Source organism: Schistocerca cancellata, chromosome 3 (genome assembly GCF_023864275.1).
Source record: "Schistocerca cancellata isolate TAMUIC-IGC-003103 chromosome 3, iqSchCanc2.1, whole genome shotgun sequence".
NCBI lineage: Eukaryota > Metazoa > Arthropoda > Insecta > Orthoptera > Acrididae > Schistocerca > Schistocerca cancellata.
The window spans coordinates 89,937,741-89,963,227 of record NC_064628.1 but is presented as its reverse complement, the minus strand read 5'-3'; the positions used below and the strand labels follow the sequence as shown (position 1 = coordinate 89,963,227).

General features: G+C 43.8%; 1 protein-coding gene and 1 non-coding gene across 2 annotated transcripts in view; one reads left to right on the top strand and one right to left on the bottom strand.

Annotated features, from left to right (window-relative positions):
- LOC126177086 (DNA-binding protein D-ETS-4) overlaps positions 1-25,487 on the bottom strand; it is a 163,142-nt gene that overhangs the window by 110,768 nt on the left and 26,887 nt on the right. The window lies entirely within an intron of this gene.
- On the top strand, positions 20,999-21,073 carry Trnas-cga (transfer RNA serine (anticodon CGA)). Its single transcript has one exon. It is a non-coding gene; the product is annotated as a tRNA-Ser (tRNA).

The window sequence follows — 25,487 nt, the reverse complement described above, 5'->3', positions numbered from 1 at the left end:
GCTGGGCTAACGACCTTCGGCGTGCAACGCACTTTCTCTGAATCCGTCGTGGCGACCAGCCCGACGGAAGAACTAATCAAAGGGAATAACGGATATTCCCGCTCTGAAAGGTAAAGTCTTCAGTGAAATTGAATTCATTGGAAAGGTAATTCTCGCGCCAAGCGGGCCATTCTCCAACAAAAGCGACACAAAACTCGCAAGATATAATGTGTGTACGTTGTACTGCGCAGCGTCAAAGTGTTTGGAAAGGGAAGACATAACTGCAAGAAGCTGTGACATGTGTTTAGTTTATTCAACGACTTGTTTTAAAAGCAGTACCACTATGTATTACTTTCGATCAGAGGTTGGTCGTGCTGCCAGAGCTAGTATTTGAAAGAAGTTTATTCCCGCTTTCCAGTAACCATATCTCTCTTTTTTACATAAACTGACAGGGACAAATATTGTATTTAGACACTGAGCCAAATCACAATCTCAGAGATGGACCATGCCATCTAGGAAGAATTTTCTTACCAGCTGAGCTATCCAGCCGCATCGTACGGGCCTACAGAAGCCTCCAATCTGCCAGTGTCCTGCCTGGGTGGATTACCTGGTGCATTCGAAACCGCTTCACGAACTCGCAACCTAAGTGACACTCGTCAGCCTAACATAGAAATCGGACTACGCTACGGATCAGTACATAACCGCACATAAGATTTCGCGTTCACATCCATTGGCTTCCCCAAATTGCATCGAAACTGTCACTTTCCAACCTTATCTATGCCTCTGGCTACGCTACAGATCGCCACACCTATGTTCCAGACTAGAATAAAGATGCAAAAAAAAATTTTTCTGTCGTCTTTCTGTTCGCGAACATATGGCGTCACACGCCACATCACGGGACGAAACCGATATCCGGGACCGGTAGGTCCTGTTAACCCAACTGGGAAAATTTGTTGATTTTTGAATAAGAGCGAGGGAGGAAGGGCGTGGTCTGACATTTTACAGACGCTTTCACGGCCAGCGTAAATCTTTTTACGCTCTAAGCAGAACTGCATTTGCATTCACGCAAGGATTCCCGCGAAAAGGCTACTTTCGCAGAACGGCCGGCGGTCGATACGCACCTGCCGCCAGCGGCCGCCCTCCGGCATTAATTACCGCCTTATCGAGAAAATCGTGATTGATCACCTGCCCGCCTCGTCAGAGTCCTTCCGCAGCTCCGTCGTCAGAATTTCAGGGTCCGGCCATTCAAGAAAAGAAACGACGGGGTGGGTCGCAACGTGGAGCGGAGTCGGCTTACGCAACGCACTTCTCCAACACGCCGCTGCCCGCTAGGTTTTCCCAGGGAGAAAGCTCGCACCGCTGTAACGGAGCTCCTGTGTGCGAAGTTGCACCACTCGCTTGAGGCTCTTCAGTTCTATTCTAAGATCAGGGAGTGTTTACTAGAGTGGTGTGCGAGTGCGAGTAAAAGACGGGTGTGTGGGTGCGTTCTGTGCAGAGAGGGACGGAGAATACTTGGCGACGCTGCCAACTCCAGTTGTTCCCTACCCTGGTAACTGGCAACACTGTACCTACAGATTGGAAAATTGCGCAGGTCGCACCAGTGTTTAAGAAGGGTAGTAGGAGTAATCCATCGAATTACAGACCTATATCATTGACGTCGGTTTGCAGTGGGGTTTTGGAGCATATACTGTATTCAAACATAATGAATCACCTCGAAGGGAACGTAATCAGCATGGTTTCAGTAAACATCGTTCTTGTGCAACGCAGCTAGCTCTTTATTTGCACGAATTAATGGCCGCTATCGACAGGGGATCTCAAGTTGATTCCGTATTTCTAGATTTCCGGAAAGCTTTTGACACCGTTCCTCACAAGCGACTTCTAATCGAGCTGCGGGCCTATGGGGTATCGTCTCAGTTGTGCGACTGGATTCGTGATTTCCTGTCAGGAAGGTCGCAGTTCGTAGTAATAGACGGCAAATCATCGAATAAAACTGAAGTGATATCAGGTGTTCCCCAGGGAAGCGTCCTGGGACCTCTGCTGTTCCTGATCTATATAAATGACCTGGGTGACAATCTGAGCAGTTCTCTTAGGTTGTTCGCAGATGATGCTGTAATTTACCGTCTAGTAAGGTCATCCGAAGACAAGTAACAGTTGCAAAGCGATTTAGAAAAGATTGCTGTATGGTGTGGCAGGTGGCAGTTGACGCTAAATAACGAAAAGTGTGAGGTGATCCACGTGAGTTCCAAAAGAAATCCGTTAGAATTCGATTACTCGATAAATAGTACAATTCTCAAGGCTGTCAATTCAACTAAGTACCTGGGTGTTAAAATTACGAACAACTTCAGTTGGAAAGACCACATAGATAATATTGTGGGGAAGGCGAGCCAAAGGTTGCGTTTCATTGGCAGGACACTTAGAAGATGCAACAAGTCCACTAAAGAGACAGCTTACACTACACTCGTTCGTCCTCTGTTAGAATATTGCTGCGCGGTGTGGGATCCTTACCAGGTGGAATTGACGGAGGACATCGAAAGGGTGCAAAAAAGGGCAGCTCGTTTTGTATATCACGTAATAGGGGAGAGAGTGTGGCAGATATGATACGCGAGTTGGGATGGAAGTCATTAAAGCAAAGACGTCTTTCGTCGCGGCGAGATCTATTTACGAAATTTCAGTCACCGACTTTCTCTTCCGAATGCGAAAATATTTTGTTGAGCCCAACCTACATAGGTAGGAATGATCGTCAAAATAAAATAAGAGAAATCAGAGCTCGAACAGAAAGGTTTAGGTGTTCGTTTTTCCCGCGCGCTGTTCGGGAGTGGAATGGTAGAGAGATAGTATGATTGTGGTTCGATGAACCCTCTGCCAAGCACTTAAATGTGAATTGCAGAGTAAGCATGTAGATGTAGAGCGTTAGATCGAACCTATTCATGTCAAAGCTGATTGCCAGTACCGTTCTTATCCAATGCATGCTAGTGCTCCGGGGCTAATAAGCTCCTAGTCTCTGGAAACTTATACCCTAATCACCCTTCACTAATTAAACGAGCGAGGTGGTGCAGTGCTTAGCTTCAAATGGTTCTAAGCGCTATAGGACCTAACATCTGAGGTCACAGTCCCCTAGACTTAGAACTACTTAAACCTAACTAACCTAAGGACATCACACACATCCATGCCCGAGGCAGGATTCGAACCTGCGACCGTAGCGCAGCGCGGTTCCAGACTGAAGCGCCTAGAACCGCTCGGCCGCAGCGGCCGGCGCAGTGCTTAGCACACGATTCGCAGTCGGGAATCCTGATTTAGGTTTTCCATGATTTTTCTAAATCGCTCCAGGCAATTGTCGGATTGGTTCCTTTGAATGGACACGGGTGATTTCCTTCCCCATCACCGGCCGGAGTGGCCGTGCGGTTCTAGGCGCTACAGTCTGGAACCGAGCGACCGCTACGGTCGCAGGTTCGAATCGTGCCTCGGGCATGGATGTGCGTGATGTCCTTAGGTTAGTTAGGTTTAATAAGTTCTAAGTTCTAGGCGACTGATGACCTCAGAAGTTAAGTCGCATAGTGATCAGAGCCATTTGAACCATTTTGAACCTTCCCCATCCTTGAAACAATCCGAGTTTGTGCTCCGTCTCCAATGACCTCGATGTCAACGGGACGTTAAACCACAGCCGCGCGGGATTAGCCGAGCGGTCTAGGCGCTGCAGTCATGGACTGTGTGGCTGGTCCCGGCGGAGGTTCGAGTCCTCCCTCGGGCATGGCTGTGTGTGTTTGTCCTTAGGATAATTTAGGTTAAGTAGTGTGTAAGCTTAGGGACTGATGACCTTAGCAGTTAAGTACCATAAGATTTCACACACATTTAACAGTTTTTGTTAAACCACAATCTTCTTTCGTTCCTTCCTCCATTCATTCAGGCATGAGAATCATGTCATATTGTATATGTACCTTGGCGTTGTATCTGATACCACCGGCACTGAACTTTCCCCTCACCTCCTTCACTGTCTCATATAGTCTTAAATACACGCATGTGAAATATCCGCCGTCTTTTTTCCATTATTATTATTCCTAAATATTTGTCAAAATCATTTTTTATCTGCCTATACGTTATCTCTAGACTCGACAGCGTTGCTGGACATACAGGGCACCTCAACAACAGAAAAGAAAAATGATTATAGTCTCGTTAAAATTCTTATTTCCTTTTTCATAATACATGAAACAGAACCATTTATGTGTCCTTTTTTGTGGTCCTCCATTTGTAATAAACAGAATGTTTTTACCTTCGGATACTTTTATAATTTGCGAATCCTATGTTTTAACTGTCCAATAATTTTCGGCGAAGCCCTTTTTACTCTGGTTTGCTATTGTTGTAATCCAGCACCAAAAACTAGTACTGCCGTTGTTCTCCCATGCATCATCCCATATCTTTTACCATAGGGCGTTTTTTTTTTCAGAAAGAGTGTTGGTGCGAGTTGCTTGGACTTATTGGGTGACACCTCCTTTCCACACAATTAATATATGAGAATCTCAGATAACGGGCGGGCCAGGGAACTCAAAGAAAACAAAACGCAATTGAGCGGGTATTTATCGACAAAGATAAGAGATTATGCAAGATTACTCTTCATAAACGAGCCACGAAATTTGTTTTAGTTCTGTTTTACAGATTTCTCAGAAAAGATCTCAGACGTGTCACGTACTGCGTACACGAACAGCCAGCCGATACCATTGTTTTTTTTTTTTTTTTTTAATCAGTGACAAAGTATAAATATACGACTGCAGAGAAATATGTCAAAGGGGAAAATAATCCTGTCGGCAGCTGTCTCGTGGGATGAACGAGTTATTTATCATGTAACTATTATTTGTCTGGATCGCGAGTTTAGAAAACGATAATATCGGTTCCGCTTTTGCTAGGAATCCTCTTCATATCATAAAGTATCACTAGAGACGCATTTTGTACATTCAGATACTAAGTACTCAGTTTTATAACTCAGTACTCGACTGTAAAACTTGTGACGTTTTACACTGTGTAACGATTTGAAGAAGATCGCTAGCGCAACTGAAACTGGTAATATCGTTTTATAGACTCGCGATCTCGGCAATGAAGGTCATATTAAAAATTAAGATTGCCGTTTCGCATTCTTGATCATATCAAGCCTTATAAAATTATTTATCAGTTGGGCCCGTTTCAGGCTGAAGCACACATATCTAATGAAATTTCTCACAGAAAAACCACTAACATTGTAAAGGTGGTTCGGATTTTTTTCCGCTGTACCATACTCAGCACCCCTTTCACTACTAAGCCTTACACGCACATTAAAAACAGGAACCAACCTCAGCGAGTTCGTCTTTAGCCTCGAGTTGACGTCTATGCTCCGAGAAGTAGGGGTTGCGGGATTAAAAATGTGCTGCTACTGTATATCAATATGTATTCGTAAATGTATGTGTCAGCCAAAGCAGAGTCTGACCACTGACAACTGAGTATCGGTGAAACACGTAGATCTAAATGAACTGCCGCGTGACTGAATGTTGTTTATTTTTTCATGAAACTAATAAAATTTGGAAAAAAGAACGGTTTGTCAGTACTGTGTTTTGTACAATACTGACGGCTCGTTTAGATAAAATTAATCTTCGACTGTCCCAGATAATGCGTGGGCGTGGAAACTGAAATAAAACTAAAGGCTCTTTGAGCGTGAAATAATCGGCGAACATCAGAGATTGAAAAAGATGGCTTTTCAGAAATAAGTCTCGAAACTTGTAGTACTTGATTGCCTACCTTCCAGGCAAACACTACCGAGGGCTAGTCATTAAGTTTTAATTATCACCTCGACAAAATAAGTTACTTAATTATTATTTCTTTCTCAGGTGCATGTCTGCAGTCTCCACGCCACAGTACCGTAGCACCAAAACAAAATGATGCACCTACTTATAAAGTGAAGTATCGTACTGTAATTCGTTTGCGGCAGCAGAAGTGTTGCAGCTTTGTCAGACCAATCCGGATGAGTCTGTAACTGTTTCCACTTTTCCCCCTCCACATGCGCTGTGTCCCCTCCCCTCTTTCCGTACCTAGGATCTTGGTTAGCCTTCTGTGAGTTGCAATATCTCTAGGCAGTACACATTTCCAATAGCAACGTTCGGCGACGTGCTCTCTTCGGAGAAATTATTTAAGGCCTATGCTGAAAATTCTTAACTCTCACCAGAATCCTACTTGTATCCTGCACCCCCAGTCGTTCTCTATATAATATTCTCCATTTCTCTTGACCATCTCAAATAACTTTTAGTCCAAAAGCAAAATAAAAAAATTATCGAGTACATTAACCAGTATGATTGTTTTTCGTGTAACTTGGTTAGCTACGATATACGGTACGAGGAGAAAGACGTCTATTTTAATTAGCGCACTATAGTTTTTATTCGGTAATCCACTTTTTCTCCTCTAAATCTGCTAAAAATCGTATCACGGTGTGGCATTCACGGACACATAAAATTATTAAAAACGTAACACAATATTGACTTTGATCTGCTGTAGTATCACACAGGGCAGATACTTGGGATAACGTACTCGTAACTTGTGCACTTTTTGGAGTCGACAGAAAAGAAATAGAAACACAAGGAAGTGCACACGGTAATTTAGTTAATCACAGTAAAAGAAAAGTAATGATAATGCAGTATTTAATCAAAGACTGCCTTTACAGTACACAACATACCATTTAAATTAAATTAATCGTATGGAATTATATGTTCCACAGACACATTAAGTCTCAAATTTGTCTATGATGTTAAATAGAGGCCAAAAACACGAATTAAAATTTGTAACAAGGCCGGGATTCGAACCAAGGTCTCCTGCTCACTCCGCAGCGAAAGCTGTGTATACAGACCATCCCGTTTAAGAAGTGGAACATAAAGATGGGCTGAGGTGTGAATTAGTGTTTGTATTAGGGAGGGAGACGTACTAGGGTAATCCGTGTAGCTGTGTCAGCTGCAATGACAGAGTGGCAGCCTGGGTTCGAGTCCCGACCATGGTACAAATTTTAATTGGTTTCTTCAGCCTGTACTGTCATGCTCAAATTAAAAATACCACAATAGTGTACTATATGTATGCGTATTGAAAGTAAGGAAACATTATTCAATTACTATTTTGATAGCTTACACTATCCATAGATGAACAGCATTTCTACCTTGCCTTTGTTGCTGTACATTCTACTCACACAAACTTATAGCTGAAGACAGTTGACTGAATGATCACTGAGCTTTTTCCTTATGGTTCCTTTTGTTTACTGTCATCTCCAACAAGTGCTACCACTAGGTTCAAATGGCTCTGAGCACTATACGACTTAACTTCTGAGGTCATCAGTCGCCTAGAACTTAGAACTAATTAAACCTAACTAACCTAAGGACATCACACACATCCATGCCCGAGGCAGGATTCGAACCTGCGATCGTAGCGGTCGCTCGGTTCCAGACTGCAGCGCCTAGAACCGCACGGCCACTCCGGCCGGCTACCCCTAGGTACCTTGATTGTGTGCGTGTACACGAGAATTTAAGTTAGTTTAGTATTACATTTTAAACAAAGTCATGTTTACATGAATCGTACACAGCTTTAATAAATCTTAAGGTGAGGAACTGTATTAATGAATGAAAGACATGGACTGCTGTAAAGAAAAGATGCACTGTTCTTCGTATCTTATTAACGAGAAGATGTACTGTTCTTCGTATCTTATTAACGAACCAAGTTACAAGAAAGGCAGTCGTGCTGGATAATATGACCCTGGCGCCTAAACAACATTTGCTTGATAATTTTTTTTTATTTTGTTATTGGACAAAAATTATTTGAGGTAGTCAAGTTAAATGTGGCTCTCTGTATGTGTACCACGTTCTTATAATTATAGTGCAGCTGCTCAAGGAGGTCTCGTGTTGGCTGTAATTACTGTATGGCAGCGAAACTTGTTAGACATTCTAATGCGTTAATGCAGAAATGACTTACGCTGGAAAAAAATTGGTTCCAATTTTGGCCACCAGGTGAAAATCTGGCGCTGTATAGCATCTCGTAGACCTCTCCGGTCCTCATGTTGAACAACAACTTTATGCCTTCCTCCCTTGTCTGGCCTTCTCTGCCCACGCCCCATTCCTAATCCATTACAGATAGAAACATTGCTGGAGACGTCTTTGTTGCATTCACAGCGCCAAATTCGCACCTGGTGGCCAAAATTGGAACTAACTTTTCCAGCGTAAATCGATTCCGCATTAACACATTAGAATGTCTACCAAGTTTCGCTACCATACGATATTTACAGCCCACAGTGGACCTCTTTGACTAGCTGCACGTTAATTATAACTACATAGTATCGTTACACTGCCTAAGATTTGTTCGACTTTCGTACCCGTATACTGCGCAGAGGGTTGCCAGCCGGCCAGCGGTAATAATAGCTCGTGCCCAGTACGGCGACAGCCATTCCAATAGGCCCTTTCTTGTCCTTCACAACTTTCACTTGCGGAATATGCATTTCACCAGAGGCCCATTACCAGAAACCCCGGAGTCGGAGAGAAAGTGCCAGTTACCGCTTCGCAACGCCGAAGGAGACTCGGGGACGAAAGCGAAACAGTTCTACGAATCTGTGCAGAGCGTCCGCCGAGGGGCGGTGTATTTCGCAGCCCAGCTACCACGTCCCTGTGACGCCATATACAGTAGGTGGCTGGGTCCGCCATGGGCGCTCCAGTCTGACTCACAGACTTTCTCTCTGATGACGCAGGCACGGTGGCGCAAGTTTAGCCTTCCGGCAATCGCCAGGTGCGCCGTTCTCCGGCCGTGGCGATGCAGGAAGACAGCGAAGGGATCACGTAGTATGCGCAGCCAAACAAAAGGAATGGTGCGCGACCCGATGCGGTTTCCTTATTTCAAATGCACGAGGATTTTAGATTGCTATACCTTGTAGCTTCCATAGGAATGGGAGAGGTGGGAACGTCGTCACGGCAGCTGTTAAGCTTCTCACGGCGGAAGCGAAAGGCTTCATCTTCAGACGCATAATGCGGCAATTAGTGTACAGTTGATCAGGAAGTACGAGGGTGAGTCCAATGAAAGCCTAAAATATTTTTTTAAATACAGGGTGATTCAAAAAGAATACCACAACTTTAGGAATTTAAAACTCTGCAACGACAAAAGGCAGAGCTAAGCACTATCTGTCGGCGAATTAAGGGAGCTATAAAGTTTCATTTAGTTGTACATTTGTTCGCTTGAGGCGCTGTTGACTAGGCGTCAGCGTCAGTTGATGCAAAGATGGCGACCGCTCAACAGAAAGCTTTTTGTGTTAATGAGTACGGCAGAAGTGCATCGACGACAGTTGTTCAGCGTGCATTTCGAACGAAGTATGGTGTTAAACCTCCTGATAGGTTGTGTATTAAACGTTGGTATAAACAGTTTACAGAGAATGGGTGTTTGTGCAAAGGGAAAAGTTCTGGACGGCCGAGAACAGAGCACTTCATCACTGGCCTCCAAGAAGCCCTGATCTTACCCCTGCGATTTTTTCTTATGGGGGTATGTTAAGGATATGGTGTTTCGGCCACCTCTCCCACCCACCATTGATGATTTGAAACGAGAAATAACAGCAGCTATCCAAACTGTTACGCCTGATATGCTATAGAGAGTGTGGAACGAGTTGGAGTATCGGGTTGATATTGCTCGAGTGTCTGGAGGGGGCCATATTGAACATCTCTGAACTTGTTTTTGAGTGAAAAAAAACCTTTTTAAATACTCTTTGTAATGATGTATAACAGAAGGTTATATTATGTTTCTTTCATTCAATACACATTTTTAAAGTTGTGGTATTCTTTTTGAATCACCCTGTATTATTAATTGTACAGAAGTGGTACAAAGCTGTATCACTTTTCAACATAATCTCCCCTACGATCAATGCAAGTCCCCCAACGCTTACAAAGTGCATAAATTCCTTTAGAAAAAAATTCTTTCGGTAGTCAGCGCAACCACTCATGCACCGCGTGGCGTACCTCTTCATCAGAACGGAACTTCTTTCCTCCCATTGCGTCTTTGAGTGGTCCAAACATATGGAAATCACTTGGGGCAAGGTCTGGTGAGTATGGCGGATGAGGAAGACACTCAAAATGCAAAAAAATGGTTCAAATGGCTCTGAGCACTATGGGACTCAACATCTTAGGTCATAAGTCCCCTATAACTTAGAACTACTTAAACCTAACTAACTTAAGGACACCACACACACCCATGCCCGAGGCAGGATTCGAACCTGCGACCGTAGGAGTCCCGCGGATCCGGACTGCAGCGCCAGAACCGCTAGACCACCGCGGCCGGCTCTCAAAATGCAGGTCTGTGATTGTTGCAACTGTTGTACGGGCAGTGTGTGGCCTTGCATTGTCATGTTGCGAAAGGACACCTGCTGAAAGCAACCCACGTCGCTTTGATTTGATTGCAGGCACAGATGATTTTTTAGGAGATCTGTGAATGATGCACTGGTGACAGTTGTCCCTTTAGGCATGTAATGCTCCAAAATGACGCCTTTTTCGTCCCAAAAGAGAGTCAGCATAACCTTCCCTGCTGACGGTTCTGTTCGAAACTTCTTTGGTTTTGGTGATGAGGAATGGCGCCATTACTTGCTCGCTCTCTTCTTTTCCGGTTGGTGGAAGTGAACCCAGGTTTCGTCCCCAGTAACGATTCTTGCAAGGAAGCCATCACCTTCTCGTTCTAAGCGGCGAAGAAGTTCATCACAAGCATCAACACGTCGTTCTCTCATTTCAGGAGTCAGCTGCCGTGGCACCCATCTTGCACACACTTTGTGAAACTGGATCACATCATGCACAATGTGGTGTGGTGACCCGTGACTAATCTGTAAACATGTTGCAGTGTCATTCAGTGTCACTCGGCTGTTTTCCTTCACTATGGCTTCAACTGCTGCAATGTTCTGTGCAGTCACAACTCGTTGTGCCTGACCTGGACGAGGAACATCTTCCACTGAAGTCACACCATTTGCGAACTTCCTACTCCATTCATAGACTTGCTGCTGTGACAAACATGCATCACCGTACTGAACCTTCATTCGTCGATGAATTTCAATAGGTCTCACATCTTCACTACGCAAAAACCGAATAAGAGAACGCTGTTCTTCGCTGGTGCAGGTCGCAAGCGAGCGGCCATCTTTATACTGATACTACGAAGGCTTGTGTGCATCTGCACTATGCTGCCACCTACAGGCCATTCTAAACGCTGTTTGTTGCACGCTTACCAACTTACAGGATAACGGCGCGAAATTTCGATTTGTTATTACAAATTTAAGGTTTTCATTTGACTCACACTCGTATATCATGTGAACATGAGGCAGCTTCTCTATTCAACAGATGTGGAACCACCTTAGCTCAAGGATGCTGCACCATCATAAATCGCGATGATTTCAGTGTAATTATTATCTTTGAATAAAAGTGTCATTTGTGTTTGTCTCAGTGCGTATTCTTTTCAGTTACTTTCTGTGCTGTACAATCTCATTCTACGCATCTTCCAAGCTATATAACTTGGCACGGGACACATCACGCGACGGTTACTTTCGTCCCTAAGTTTTGCACACTAGTGTATTTAATGCACAACGCGATAAATGTAGCCATTTTCAGATAGTAAAAAAAGGGGAATAGTTTTTATCCTCGTTTCTATCACTGGGTTGTTCACAGTAACTCCAGTTGAAAAACATTGGTCTGAGCGCATAATCCCACTTACGGGAAAAGTGAGGAAGAGTTGTATGGCACTGTTTCCCAGTAGACAACCGCATCGTTGGTTTAACGACATAGTTGGAAATGCTTTCTCCCTTCGCGTACAACGGCTTCTTTTCACGTAGTGTGCGTACGAGTATAATGAGTATAATGTGTGTGTGTGTGTGTGTGTGTGTGTGTGTGTGTACTGCGTTGTCATGTTTGTGTTGTATGACGAGCGCAGGGAGAGAATGAAACTCTGTGTCAGCGCATAGCGTACTTGTCTCGAATGGCACCAGAGACTGCCAGGTTTAACGTCCCCATGTAACTAACGGATCACCATCACCTACCATCATCTCATGAGATATGGAGTTTAATCCAGGAAATTGTAGCCAATTCTGGTCATCTTTCCTCCTCTTGCCTACCAAGTTCAAATGGCGAAAATTTCTTCACCAAGAGGATTTGAACCTGCTAGCATCGAGTCGAGCAACTCTCTGGGGGGCGTGATGTGATTCGGTTTCACAGTGCAATGCATTATACAGGGTGATTCAAAAAGAATACCACAACTTTAGGAATTTAAAACTCTGCAACGACAAAAGGCAGAGCTAAGCGCTATCTGTCGGCGAATTAAGGGAGCTATAAAGTTTCATTTAGTTGTACATTTGTTCGCTTGAGGCGCTGTTGACTAGGCGTCAGCGTCAGTTGATGCTAAGATGGCGACCGCTCAACAGAAACCTTTTTGTGTTATTGAGTACGGCAGAAGTGAATCGACGACAGTTGTTCAGCGTGAATTTCGAACGAAGTATGGTGTTAAACCTCCTGATAGGTGGTGTATTAAACGTTGGTATAAACAGTTTACAGAGAATGTGTGTTTGTGCAAAGGGAAAAGTTCTGGACGGCCGAGAACAGAGCACTTCATCACTGGCCTCCAAGAAGCCCTGATCTTACCCCCTGCGATTTTTTCTTATGGGGGTATGTTAAGGATATGGTGTTTCGGCCACCTCTCCCAGCCACCATTGATGATTTGAAACAAGAAATAACAGCAGGTATCCAAACTGTTACGCCTGATATGCTACAGAGAGTGTGGAACGAGTTGGAGTATCGGGTTGATATTGCTCGAGTGTCTGGAGGGGGCCATATTGAACATCTCTGAACTTGTTTTTGAGTGAAAAAAAAACTTTTTAAATACTCTTTGTAATGATGTATAACAGAAGGTTATATTATGTTTCTTTCATTAAATACAAATTTTTAAAGTTGTGGTATTCTTTTTGAATTACCCTGTATTGTTCACAGAGCTACGTGCAGCTTTCAGGCCGCAATGTTGTAGTACACTTTTTCCCACCGCATTGAGAAAGGAAAAAAAAATCGCTATATAGTAATAACGGGTGAAAAAAAAAGTTTCCACAGAGGCTGAGTATGTTTTTACCAAAGTAGCGTTGCTGAAAAGCAGGACATACCCAAAATCGGCGCTGCAAGCTGCCTCCATCGTTTGTTGAGAAGAAAGTGGACTTTTGAGAGTAAAGTGGCAGCTGGTACAACAAGAATGTGATAAGACAGGTGGGGGTGTGAATCACCTAATGACCTCGTTCTCATCGCGTCCTTCCCTCCTTCAGTGTATCATCTAAAATATGAAATCTGATGGAGAACACGAATAAGCAGAAGCACATCATATTCATAGCTGGGCAGAATATTGAAAATTCGCTACTTTACTGTTCTTGGATTATGGCGGCAGTTCTAACCACGGAACGCTTAGTCGAGGACGGCGACGCAAACAGAACTCCGATATTTGCTGATAATCACTCGAATTAACTTGATGCAAACACTGGAATTGCGGTATTATCCACTTCTGTGTTTTCTTTTAAGTGGCAAATAGGTGTAATTACCATGAACAGTCATTGAAATTGTAAGTGGTGTATCCTTAGACTGTGGCACACATTTGCGTGTCTTTCAGCTTGGAACTCTCACTGTACAAGGCATGGCCTCGGTGCTTATGTGCAGTACATGCATATGTCTGCCGGTAGGCAACGATTTCAACGTAGAAGGCGGGAGGTCTCGAGGACAGGTGAGTAATCCTGTGGACTGCAACGGCAACTAGTTCAGTACACCGTTATGTGTCACCCAGTCGAAATCTCATAGACCATGTCTTACGTCCAATCAAAAAGAGAGTTTCTGTTCGCATTCTTGATCCCTGGACTTCTCCTGCACTATGAAGTGTTTTACGTCTCTGCAGTGAAGGACTTTGCATCTAGAATGGTATTCAGTGACCTTATAGTTACCATCGCACAACACTTCCTTAGCGTGAATGGTAGTACTCTTAATACTCTACTGACGTTGATTGTACTATATCAAAACGATATATTTATTTTGCTAATTTCAGACACGTTCTGATTTCCAATATAATCTATCTGCAGGGAACTATGTGCCCACGTTTTAGTTATGCCACATCATACCGTGTATACGTTGACTGGAATGATCAGTTATCATTATTGACTAGTGTTGTTTTTACTATTATAATTTGTGGGCAGTATCATAGTTGGCGGTGCACTGTACTCATTAAGTGCGTGCATCACTCCGCCACTTTTTCTTACGCGACATAGAAATCGGGAAGGATCTATCCGAGCGGATTGTGGCATTGAATTAGCGTCAGAGTGATAGCGTAATTTATTCCAGAAACTGCAGAACTTCTCTCGTTAAGGGTCTCAAAAATGATAATGCAATACTGCAGTGTCAAGGGAACCGGGGATGCACGGTAAAACAGTATACTCGCGCAATATTTGCCGAACACACGTAGTCAGCGTGACACAGCGTGACAGTTGGCGTTATCGTGATTAAAGATAAAACCCTCTCTGATTGATGAGCAGCGGCCGCTCAGGTATCAGTCCACCAGTATCTACCAACTGCCTGCAGATTACATCGCGAAATACTGTATCGCCAATGTCTCTTCGTGTCGCGTCCCAAAAATTAAGCAACATCAATACTGATTTTAACACTTCAATGTTTGACTGGGTATCGCATCGTAGTAGGAGCTCTCTTACTTTTGTCCGACCTCTCTCAAGTAGTTATTAATCCCGCAGTGAAGGGTATCGGGCGGGAGTCATATTTTGCAGCTGGAAAATCTTAACATCCTATCCTTCGTGTTAGCATTCTGATAGTTCATCATCTAATTCACCTAGCCACACCACATAATGACAACCATTTAGGCGTGGCGTCCATCTTTCAAGACCAATAACACAGCGTCTCTCTGGAGTGACACTTGCACCTTTGGTACTCACCTCCCATTACTAGTCTAGATCTATTGAGTTTTCCTCGCGTCAGATTGATCCAATAATAGATGTTAAGGGATCTTGCCCAACAGTAGCAACCTACAAGACTAAATAAAAGAAAAGTTCTGTGTTCTGACCCTACCGACTTCCGTGTCATCTTCCGCAAGTGGCGTCATCGGATGCGGTATGGAGCGTCATGTGATCAGCACCGTTCTCCTGTTCGTTGACGGTTTTCTCGACCTTGGAATCGCTACTGTTCGGTCGAACAGCTCTTCAGTTCGCCTCAGGAGACTCAGTGCACTGCGTACCAGTCTTTCCATAGAGAAAAATTTCCCGGAGGTACCCGGAATCGAACCCGGCTCCCATTCATGGCACTCAGCAGCACTGACTCTTCAGCTACGGAGGCAGAGTACCTACATCGTTGAGGTCTATAAATTTTGGTAGCACTTTTAGTGGTAGCAGCTAGTTCGAATACCGGCGGTGGGAGAATTTTCTTCCCCGCTATTTGCGTTCCAATGGTGGGAGAGATACTCGCAAACAGTTCACAATGGCGTGTTTGTGCACTGTTATCGAGACCCAGTTCGAAACTTTCGGCATAATCTTACTGACAGGGGAGGCATGCACCCAACACACCACCGATTTTGCTCATCGTTCGCACGACTGTAGTACATACTTGGATGTAATAAATGCTGACTCAGTACAATGCGTTATAAAGTGTGTTCGAGAAATGGATGGATCTTCAGAGATTCAAGAGCCTGTTGAATACCACACGAGAGCTTTTTATAGTCTTCCACCAAACACATGTATTGCTACAACGGATCAAGTTCCTGCGGAAAGGGACAATAACTGACGCCACATTTTATGATCGTTAATCTCGGTTGTCATAATAAACGAAAAAACACTATCTGAGTCACAGTTTTTTTTATTAGCGTTTAATGGTTTTGAGCTATCGTGCAGCTCGTCTTCGGGTCTAATCTGCTAAAGGAAAAGAGAATGACAATAAAAAAATTGCAAAAGTATAACGTCAAAAAGCAAAACCATCAAAGGTAGCACAAATAACATCAAAATATCATGAAACCCACACATAACCAAATTCTTTCTTTCTCCCAGTTGTTTCTTACAATAAGAGTTCTCCGTGTCTGTACTTTTATTCTTGTTTTTATTTAATAAATGAAAGCAAGTTCTTAAAATTTTAATTATATATGTTTGTTAATTTCGGATTGTATTACGAAATGTATGAACTAGAAGGAAAACGTACGGTGTATAGTTTACTGTCGACCTTTTCCTACATTCGTTTTTTATCTTTTACTTTGTAACACATCATACATATTGAAAAGTGTTAGGTTAACATGTTCGTTAATGTTATTAATTGTTTTTCTTATGGTGGAAGAATTTCTTTGCTCTGTATCAGTGTGCTAACCTATGAGCGTGCACATGTCACTTAACTAACTATGCAATTTTTCCCCCACTAAACCTTTTGTATTTTTAAGCTGATTGTTTGCCATTCATACCACTGTTGACAAACTGTACCTTGCCGTGCCACGTATGTGTAACTTTCATGTTGTTCTGATTTTATTTGTACTGCATTTGACGGTTTTGGTTTGTAATGCTACGCGTTTCTGTCCTTTTTATCAGCCCCATTCCCTTTTCCAAATTAGACCTGAAGATGATCTGCTGGGCAGATCGATACCGGCACTTGCTAATAAAGAAAACTTTCAGCCAGACGGTGTTTTTTCACTTATTATAATACTAAAGTTAACAGTGGTACATTCCTGGTGATATGTAGTAGAGGTATGATAAGGATTCGTGATGAAATGCACATTTTCTTTGATATATTCATGCACATACCATAGTGAAGTCATACTAGCTATACTTCTACACTGTGTTTGTAACGCTTTTGGAATTTGGTCCATTAATAGAAGGCTGCTGTGTCCCCTGTACGAGGAATAGGTCGGTGATGCCTGCTTTCTTCCTGCTATGATCGATTTGCTAGTCGACAGTTCATAAGCATTCTGGATGCTCCTTCATTACCGTACACTGCAAATTTACGTTTAACTGTGTTTCTGAAATGAAGCCGCAACCCAGATATTCAGTAGCGATTGAAAAGTCATCGGTGGAAGATTAAAAAAATGATACTCGAAAGTAACACGGTGGCCCTTTTAGTTTACTGTCTTAACAGGTTGCGGTAACGCCACGGCGCTCTAGAATAGCATTAAACAGGTTCATAAAACTCTGAAAACAGATTTCTCGGAAACGCACATTGTACAGGAGCAGCATGTGGTACTTCTAAGCCTGTTACCCCTTTTGGCGTTATGGATGGTGGCAAGGTTGTTCAACGAGGACGTAAATCGTGGCAGTTCCTTCCAAGTCTTTCGAGAAGAACTGTTTCTTTTTTGAGGATCAGACGTAACATTAGTGTGGACGCTGTCTGAGCGCACTGCAACCTGCATTGAAACTCAGACAGGAGGACTTACGAGTTTCGTACGACTACGGGCAAAACAGCTTGGTAAGTCGGGTGCAGGCGACGTCTCGCCTCAGTCAGGCTTTTCTGATGGCACAGAAATCAATAACAGAGCTGTTCCAGCTTTCCACTATCTGCAGACGGCAGCGAGCGATAAGCGGTGTTTGCTGACTGCCAAGTCTGAGCGAGCTGTTTGCAGGCTGGGGATTTTCTCCATTCCCTTTCCCAATTCCTTCTAACGGAACGCCGTCAGAGGAAAAGTACCTACCGCACAACACCTCTCGCCCGGCTGTGAATAGAGTGTTGCCGTCAACATGTGTCTAAATTCCAACTGACAGTGTCAATGTTTTTCTCGCTTGCAATTTTCTTGCAGCATCTTCTACTTCTTTATTGCCTTGTTCTCTTGCACATGAAAGCTGTTATTCAGATTCCTCCTCGGAATCGTTTTCTAAAGGCGTCTTCCCCTCCACTCCTCTATCACACAGGAGATACTTTTTTACCGGTGACAGTACTCACGGAAGCGGGGAATGTACAGTCTTATTCCAAGTGCACTTCATCAAAATACAGATAAAAGCTGCTGCCGAAAGTGAGCCAAAAATCTTGTTACTGACTCGTGCTAGAGACAGAATGGTGTTGAGGAATCGATCTTTTGCAAAAGGACACTAGCAGATTTATTTATAGCGCCTCCCGGAAACGTCTTCTCATTTCAGTGGCTGCATATACGGTTTACGATTTACACTCGACACTACTTGATGCTTTGACGATGGCTCTGCTATTTCAGAGTAATTACTGAGATGAAAATTACTTGTTCACAACATGTAATAATATCTTTTCAAGGATCAATATTAGGGCAATTTATGGATTCCCATATTCATGCTGTAATCGCGAACACGGTGAGAAGAATGATGTTAAGAGTTTTGCACCACGTCGAAGTCAGGAACGTAAGAGACGGAGCATGTTTTTGATTGGGGATAGAAACCTGACGTCGCCTTCCTGAAGAAACCATCCCGGAATTATTCTCATGTGACCAGGGAAAACACATAAAACCAAGTACCTGACAGGGGAATGGTATGAGGCTAAAGTACGCGAACAGAGTGTACAGAAACAAAACTAAAATGTAAAGAAAGACGAAGAGTAACAAATGCTGAAGGAAAAGAATCAGAAAAGTACGGAAAGGGACAGTCAGTGAAGTTCTAGTAAACTGTGAAGACATCAACTAACGAAGATGAGGTGCATGAAGGTTGATATAAGGAGATGCTGTAATATATCACCTTAGCAGTCAGACTCATGTGTAACGGGGGAGGCCGGTGTGGCCAAGCGGTTCTAGGCGCTTCAGTCTGGAACCACGTGACCGCTACGGTCGCAGGTTCGAATCCTGCCTCGGGCATGGATGTGTGTGATGTCCTTAGGTTAGTTAGGTTTAAGTAGTTCTAGGTTCTAGGGGACTGATGACCCCAGATGTTAAGTCCCATAGTGCTTAGAGCCATTTAAGCCATTTTTTGTAACGGGGAAAGGGGCGGGGGTGGTAAAAGCAAACAAAGAGCGGTCACTCGATTGCAGAAAACGTTATTCAATATTCGTTGAGTAATTAACAAATCCCGTCAGTCCAAAAAAGTCTCGAGATTGGATTCATAAAAAATATAGAAAAATTAAGGTGCTGTTTTTAATGCTTCGTGTTTTCTACATTTCTACAAAGCCTCAAGACATTTTAGAAAATGTCTTGAGCAATTGATTTAATTTAGAGGTATTGCTCCAGTGCGACTTGCGACACAATACTGACACACTACGGCAGTATCTCCACTACTAAACATTGCCTGGTCACATCGGTGTTGTCAAATATACAGCTATTGCCTACAGTTGTTAGTTCAAGGTGCCACAGTAGCTACGGCGCTGCCGGGAATAAAATCCGCCTCGGATTTTTTGGACGGGCGGTGCGTAATTGAGTAGCAAATAGGTCGAAAACACACGATAATTATTCAATATTTTGCTACTAACAAAAATTGTCACAGGTGTTAGGTAAGGCTAGACCTTGCAAGTGTAATATCTCTATTTCTTTTACCTTATTTTACTTGTCGAAAAGTATATCTGTACCTTCCTTGCCGATATTTGAGACTATAATATTTGTTCTTACTTTGAAACGGCGTCGGCAGCTTATGTTTGCTTTGCTCCAGGAAAGTGGCGACATCATCAACAAATGCTAGACACGCATCTATAAAATTTTCCACAACAATGAAATAGGCGGGGGCCGGCCGTGGTGGCAGAGCGGTTGTAGGCGCTACAGTCTGGAACCACGCGACCGCTACGGTCGTAGGTTCGAATCCTGCCTCGGGCATGGATGTGTGTGATGTCCTTAGGTTAGTTAGGTTTAAGTAGTTCTAAGTTCTAGGCGACTGATGACCTCAGAAGTTAAGTCGCATAGTGCTCAGAGCCATTTGAAACTAAAAGCTGGGAACGTTTTCAGTTTGAGTAATACAAATAAAGAATGCGGAAGACGGTACTTTTATTAAGAACTCAGCTATTTATTTAGGGTTAAAGTTACAGTTCAGAATAATGCGCGGTAGCACCTCCAAATATGTACACTGCGCCCTTCTTGTATGGCGTCGAGAAAAACGAAAGACGAATGTCTCATTTCCATCCGACGAAGCAAGAATACTGCAGCAGGGACACAGTTGCTCTAAGATGGCACCTAACCGGAAAAATTTCGTCATGAAACGAGGTAATCTCCCGTGAAACCAAAAGCAGAAACTATCGATAATGATGGGTACAGGTATATGGTACTAACTGTTGTGAATTTGTAAAAAGACTCGGAGGATGTAACGGCTTACCGAGATAAAGTTGTTTTCTTTTTTTTCTTTGCTCCCGGGCTGTGATCATTCAGCCATGTCCATAATGTGATGGCACTTACGACGATACAAAGGTAAGGACAACTCACCACCCAGCTCCTGAGTCGAGAAAAATCTCCAACCTGGCCGAGAATCGAACCCGGGGTCCTTCGCTTAGGAATCCGCCGTGCTGACCGCGCAGCTGCCGAGGCCCAGAAGTGGAAAGTTCAATCAATTTAGAGTTGCGTTACCAGAAGATTTTCCGGTTTAACTGTTATAGTTTTCGTCAAGTTGGGTTTCAGTCACTGACGTTGTACGACTCTGACGTCACGTGTGAAACAGAACTTCGGTATGAGATTTACACTCTGCAGCGGAGTGTGAGCTGATATGAAACTTCCTGGCAGATTAAAACTGTGTGCCGGCCCGAGACTTGAACTCGGGACCTTTACCTTTCGCGGGCAAGTGCTCTACCAACTGAACTACCCAAGCACGACTCACGCACCGTCCTCACAGCCTTGCTTCTGCCAGTACCTCGTCTCCTACCTTCCAAACTTAACAGAAGCTCTCCTGCGAACCTTGCAGCACTAGCACTCCTGAAAGAAAGGATATTGCGGTGACATGGCTTGGCAACAGCCTGGGGAATGTTTCCAGAATGAGATTTTAACTCTGCAGCGGAGTGTGCGCTGATATGAAAGTTCTGCAAGGTTCGCAGGAGACCTTCTGTTAAGTTTGGAAGGTAGGAGACGAGGTACTAGCAGAAGTAAGGCTGTGAAGACGGTGCGTGAGTCGTGCTTGGGTAGCTCAGTTGGTAGAGCACTTGCCCGCGAAAGGCAAAGGTCCCGAGTTCGAGTCTCGGCCCGGCACACAGTTTTAATCTGCCAGGAAGTTTCAGAACTTCGGTAATTCGCAAATTATTATTGTGTTGCTCAACTTCCTTTTTCCAACGTGCGCTCAGTCGTTTTCACAGTGATCGATCCGTAGTGCTGTCGGGATAGCGACGTGGCAGGACCTGCCTTTCTCGCAGCGCCCGCTTCGTCCTTGGAGCAGCCGCTACCCGGTCGCTCTAACTGGGTAGGCGGCGGTCTGAGTGCGGCCCACGGCTACGCTGGAAGTCCCCACTGCCAAGGCTACACGCCTCCTGCTCCTTACAGCAGCAGCTAGGTGCCCGGGCGCTCCCTGTCACTCTCAACGTAAATACAATTCTAGGTTCAAGAGACCTAAGAAAAAGTTCTAGCTATGGAGACTTGGATTTAACGAAAGTTTCACTTGCCGAGGTGGAATCAGGAAAAAGGTAGAAGAAATGATGTAAGTTACAAAATGGTACTCCAGTTTCAATAACATACGTAGTTCAGTGCACCACAACTCAAATTAAAAGAACTTACTTTTGCATACTCAATTACACTACTGCCCATTAAAATTACTACACCACGAAGATGACGTGCTACAGACGCGAAATTTAACCGACAGGACAAAGATGCTGTGATATGCAAATGATTAGCTTTTCAGAGCATTCACACAAGGTTGGCGCCGGTGGCGACACCTACAACGTGCTGACATGAGGAGAGTTCCCAACCGATTTCTCATACACAAACAGCAGTTGACCGGCGTTGCCTGGTGAAACGTTGTTCTGATACCTCGTGTAAGGAGCAGAAATGCGTACCATCACGTTTCCGACTTTGATAAAGGTCGGATTGTAGCCTGTCGCGATTGCGGTTTATCGTATCACGACATTGCTGCTCGCGTTGGTCGAGATCCAATGACTGTAGGCAGAATATGGAATCGGTGAGTTCAGAAGGGTAATATGGAACGCCGTGCTGGATCCCAACGACCTCGTATCACTAGCAGTCGAGATGATAGGCATCTTATTCGCATGGCTGTAACGGATCGTGCAGCCACGTCGCGATCCCGGAGTCAACAGATGGGGGCGTTTGCAAGACAACCATCTGCATGAACAGTTAGACCACGTTTGCAGCAGCATGGACTATCAGCTCGGAGACCATAGCTGCGGTTACCCTTGACGCTGCATCACAGACAGGAGCTCCTGCGATGGTGTACTCAACGACGAACCTGAGAGCACGAATGGCAAAACGTAATTTTTTCGGATGAATCCAGATTCTGTTTATAGCATCATGATGTTCGCATCCGTGTTTGGCGACATCGCGGTGAACGCACATTGGAAGTGTGTATTAGTGTGTATTCGTCATCGCCATACTGGCGTATCACCCGGCGTCATGGTGTGAGGTGCCATTGGTTACACGTCTCGGTCACCTCTTGTTCGCATTGACGGCACTTTGAACAGTGGACGTTACATTTCAGATGTGTTACGACCCGTGGCTCTTCCCTTCATTCGATCCCTGCGAAACCCTACATTTCAGCAGAATAATGCACGACCGCATGTTGCAGGTCCTGTACGAGCCTTTCTGGATACAGAAGATGTCCGACTGCTGTCCTGGCCAACACATTCTCCAGATCTGTCACCGATTGAAAACGTCTGGTCAATGGTGGCCGAGCAACTGCCTCGTCACAATATGCCAGTCACTACTCTGGATGAACTGTGGTATCGTGTTGAAGCTGCATGGGCAGCTGTACCTGTGTGTGCCATCCAAGCTCTGTTTGATTGAATGCCCAGGCGTATCATGGCTGTTATTACGGCCAGAGGTGGTTGTTCTGGGTACTGATTTCTCAGAATCTATGCACCCAAATTGTATGAAAATGTAATCACATGTCAGTTCTAGAATAATATATTTGTCCAATGAATACCCGTTTATCATCTGCAATTCTTCTTGGTGTAGCAATTTTAATGGCCAGTAGTGTGTTTTGTATTTATACTATCGTTATGCTTCAGGGCTGTCGACAGTCTGGATGACGGAATCCCTGAAGTTTTCACTAAATCCTCCTCTTTTTCACACCACATTACACAGCGTCAATAACCTGCTTTTTTTCTGCGAAAGTCAAACATTTGTACCTTTTCAAGTCATCTTTTTCAACTATTTATGTACTCTAGTAACCTATGTACTATTGAGAAAACAGATGGGGTGTCACGAAATAATTATTTGGAAAACTGACGAAACAATTCGGATTGCCGAGGGCTACAAAGCCACTGATTTCGGATTATATGTGTTTATGGGGCGGTCTTTCATGACAACCACTTCAGTTTATCGACTGCGCCAAAACACGTAGGATTTCTTCGAATTACCGTGGTTTTATCATGAGACTTCTAATTAGTTTGATCGATGGAGCAACTCGGTCCATTGAGGTTCGAATTAGCGACAGTCGATTGTAGTTACTGCAACATCCTGAGACGCGTCACCTTGACTAACACTAGGGGCAGGGACGTTCCGATACTCAAGTAACTAAATTTCGATAGCTATGGTATAGCTATCGATGTCAAGTATTCGATAATTCCGTAGTAGCTTAACAAATATGAACGTTGCAAAAACAGACATAATGTCTTATGGGATAACAGCAATCAGTGATTATTTTATAATGTTACTTAAAATCAGTCTTGATTGCATTTCTTTTTTTTTTTTTTTTTTAGCATGTGAAAGTTGCTGGATTTGGACGGGTTACTCCTGTAACTGAAATATCAGATCTGAAGATGGTTCTGAATGAACCGAAACCGGTCATATGAATAAAAAAAATTGCAATCAAGACGGATTTTAAGTAACATTATAAAATATGAACGTACCGGCATCGTAATATCGTAAGTATCTAACGGTCTAAGGGAAAATAATAACCTTTCATCACTAGTATAATGAGGATTAAAATATACGTAGCACCTGTGTATTTTATAATAAACGTATCAGGCTTCAACAACATATGACCGAGCGAGGTGGCGCAGTGGTTAGACACTGGACTCGCATTCGGGAGGACGACGGTTCAATCCCCCGTCCGGCCATCCTGATTTAGGTTTTCCGTGATTTCCCTAAATCGCTCCAGGCAAATGCCGGGATGGTTCCTTTCAAAGGGCACGGCCGACTTCCTTCCCCGTCCTTCCCTAATCCGATGAGACCGATGACCTCGCTGTCTGGTCTACTTCCCCGAAACAACCAACCAACCAACAACATATGCCAATAATATTAAGTATGTAACCACTGGCATGGAAACGTGGTTCGAGTATTGGTTGCTTCATGGAAACACAGCACCGATATCATCTTTTGTCTTGTATTAAAAATGAATGCTTTTACGTTAAGAAAGAAGCTCACTGTAAATGAACGCTATGTAATGATGCACTGTGATAATGGCATGTGTGAGCGGCATAAAACTAATGTTATGGTCTGTATTTTGTTAGCAGCTTTTTTTTTTTTTTTTTTTCATCAGTCTACTGACTGGTTTGATGCGGCCCGCCACGAATTCCTTTCCTGTGCTAACCTCTTCATCTCAGAGTAGCACTTGCAACCTACGTCCTCAATTATTTACTTGACGTATTCCAATCTCTGTCTTCCTCTACAGTTTTTGCCCTCTACAGCTCCCTCTAGTACCATGGAAGCCATTCCCTCATGTCTTAGCAGATGTCCTATCATCCTGTCCCTTCTCCTTATCAGTGTTTTCCACATATTCCTTTCCTCTCCGATTCTGCGTAGAACCTCCTCATTCCTTACCTTATCAGTCCACCTAATTTTCAACATTCGTCTATAGCACCACATCTCAAATGCTTCGATTCTCTTCTGTTCCGGTTTTCCCACAGTCCATGTTTCACTACCATACAATGCTGTACTCCAGACGTACATCCTCAGAAATTTCTTCCTCTAATTAAGGCCGGTATTTGATATTAATAGACTTGCCAGAAATGCCTTTTTTGCCATAGCGTTTGATGTCCTCCTTGCTCCGTCCGTCATTGGTTATTTTACTGCCTAGGTAGCAGAATTCCTTAACTTCATTGACTTCGTGACCATCAATCCTGATGTTAAGTTTCTCGCTGTTCTCATTTCTACTACTTCTCATTACCTTCGTCTTTCTCCGATTTACTCTCAAACCATACTGTGTACTCATTAGACTAAAAATGGCTCTGAGCACTATGGGACTTAACATCTATGGTCATCAGTTCCCTAGAACTTAGAACTACTTAAACCTAACTAACCTAAGGACAGCACACAACACCCAGCCATCACGAGGCAGAGAAAATCCCTGACCCCGCCGGGAATCGAACCCGGGAACCCGGGCGTGGGAAGCGAGAACGCTACCGGACGACCACGAGATGCGGGCACTCATTAGACTGTTCATTCCGTTCAGCAGATCATTTAATTCTTCTTCACTTTCACTCAGGATAGCAATGTCA